Source organism: Lichenostomus cassidix, chromosome 8 (genome assembly GCF_008360975.1).
Source record: "Lichenostomus cassidix isolate B80296 chromosome 8, HeHo_3.0, whole genome shotgun sequence".
Lineage (NCBI taxonomy): Eukaryota > Metazoa > Chordata > Aves > Passeriformes > Meliphagidae > Lichenostomus > Lichenostomus cassidix.
Window position 1 is genome coordinate 24,600,608 of NC_139489.1, and position 2,666 is coordinate 24,603,273.

Consider the following 2,666-nt stretch of genomic DNA (forward strand, 5'->3'; position numbering starts at 1 on the left):
TGTGTGTTACATCTGACGTTCATGTTTACGATTTGTTGGAAATAAGATACAAAAGGGTTAATGTTCTTAACACGTAGTTGCATGAGTAATGGTTTATTTTAGCTCTGGAGAGTTCATCGGAGGGTTTCAGCCACACCTGGGCACAGACCTTTGCAGATGCTTTTGCCAGCTGGAGTTTCAATAGCCCTAAAAAAAGCTGAAAAGCTCGGGGTCTCGCAGGCTGCTGTTGTCACTTGGCTGTTTGGAGGTGCTCGGTGTTTGATACTCAGAGTTGCTGGGCTCCTCCCGAGAGGAGTTTCCCTGGAGAGGGCAGGTGTGCTTGCAGCTGGTGTCGTACAGCAGCACTCGGGTGGATCACAGGCAGGAGAATGACTCTGGAGTTACAACATTCAGCATGAGAATGACATGGAACTGCTGGAGCAAGTCCAGAGGAGGCCATGAAGTTGCTAAGGTGACTAGAGCACCTCTCCTGTGGCTGATAAAGTTGGGCTTATTCCTCCTGGAGAAGGTTGCATGGAGACCTCACAGCACCTTCCAGTATCTGAATGAGCTACAGGGAAGCTGGAGGGGAACTGATCGGGAACTGTAGTGACAGGACAAGGCGGGAATGGCTTCAAACTGAACCTGGGGAAAATTAGGGTATGTGTGTGGAAGAAATTCTTCTCTGTGAGGGTGGTGAGGCCCTGGCACAGGGTACCCAGAGAAGCTGTGGCTGCCCCTGGATCCCTGGAAGTGTCCAAGGCCAGGTTGGATGGGGCTTGGAGCAACCTGGGATAGTGGGAGTTGCCCTTGCCTATGGCAGTGGGGTGGAATGAGATGATCTTTTAAAGTCTCTTTCAACCCAGATCATTCTATTGTATTCCTGGATTGTATTCCTGGACTGTGTGTGTGACTGAAGCCAAATATGTCCATGTGTATTTGGAGCAGCCTGAGGCATCAGATCAGATACTTTCAGGTGTCCTGAGTGAAGTCTGAGTGAGAAATCATTGAGGTAGAACAACTAAATAAGGCACAGCTTGGAAGAGCAGAATGCAGAGAACTGCACTGGCTGTGCCCAGGAGGAGCAGCTGGTGCCTTGCAGACACAGGTGAGGAGGATTAACCTGGGGCAGCCAGGGCAGAGCTCCCAGGTTACGGTTGGAGAGGAAAATATTCTGTCTGGGGGCAGCATGAATGCTTTCATGCCAAGGAGTTCAGCAAAAAAGTCCAGTTTAGAAATGTGCTATTGCTGCCTTGTGTTTCCTTTTCACCTGTCAGCCCCTCTGTGTAGTGCTGGGGAACTGCAGTTCAGACTTCCATAACTTTCTCTTTATTTCTTAAAGGTCCCATTAAAAGAAATCAGTGCTGAAAAGCTGCAGATCCATCCCTGACACCAGAGGGGAGAGAATGAGGAAGTTACAAGTTCTGTAGTTAATTTAGTGTTAGATTTTAGGTGGATCAGGACACAGAAGCTCAGTTAAAAGCTTCTGTTTCCCCCATTCCAGACCACAGGGGTTGTTGTACCCTCTGCAGGCTTAAAGGAGCCAGAAAACTGTAACAGACCAAAGGCACTGAGCACTTCTGACCTCAGAGCTCCTGGGAGACCTAACTGGAGATATGGGTGAGGGGCCAGACCAGCAGCTTTGGTGAAACAACTCTACTGGGGAGCTGGGAGACTCCTGTGTTGCCTTCCTGAAGCCTCAGGTCATGACTGGAAATAACCACCATAAAGCAATTCTCCAGTTGCAATTTAATTCTTGGGGGTGGGCAATTTTCCCCCCACTTTTCCTGGAAACTGAGGGTTTGCTCTCTCCTTTTGATTCCTGATGAAGGTTTGCTGATTTCTGTGGGCAGACAGGTTCAGGCCTTGCCCGTGGCCTGTGATCACAAGCCTGGTGACAGAGCATGTGCTGGGTCAGTGTTTTCCAAAAGAGCCTCTGCAATCAGCGTGTTTGTTTTACCCGTTTTGTGTGTGTGGAAACAGCACAGAAATCTGTGTCAGCCTCTTCCTGACAGGCTGTGGGAGGAAGGAAGGGTTGGCAGGCAGAAGGAATATTTGTCACGTGGAGAGAAGGTAATCAAGAGGCAAAACATGCTACTGGAAGAGGGTACCTGGCTACAGGTAACCTCCTGAAATCCATCTTGTAATCTGTCCTCCTTCACTGAAATCTTCTCTGGCTTGGAGAATTGAGGAGTGATGTTTTTAAGCATGCCAGGGGCTCCTCGTGCAGCAGTGGCAGTCACACTTCCTAACTGCTGACTGTGCTTTCTGTGAGTTAAACCCCAGAGTGGGTGTCTGTGTGTCTGGGGGTGTTGGTGTATCCTGCTTTGGGTGGATCTCAGCTCAGTAGCTGCTTAGGGATCAGCTGTGGGTGCTGCACTGTGTCAGAGCTGGGGGCAGTGCTGACACAGGTGCCAATTCAGCCCAAGCCCCACCGCTGAGAGCTGCTTGCCTGTTGATCCAAACCCTTTGAGTTTCCTTTACAAAGTAAACTTGGGGGATTTTATTCTTGTCCTGAAACTCAAGGAGAGGGTACTGGCAGGAGGAGTTCTTCATGGCTGTTTCATGCTTTGCAGAAAATGCTCTGAAGGTGAACTGGACAGCACCCACCAGAACTAAACCTGCCCAAAGAAAGTCCTCCTTCACCCCAAGGCCTGTTTGTGGTGAGGAGGGGATCTCTGCAAGGG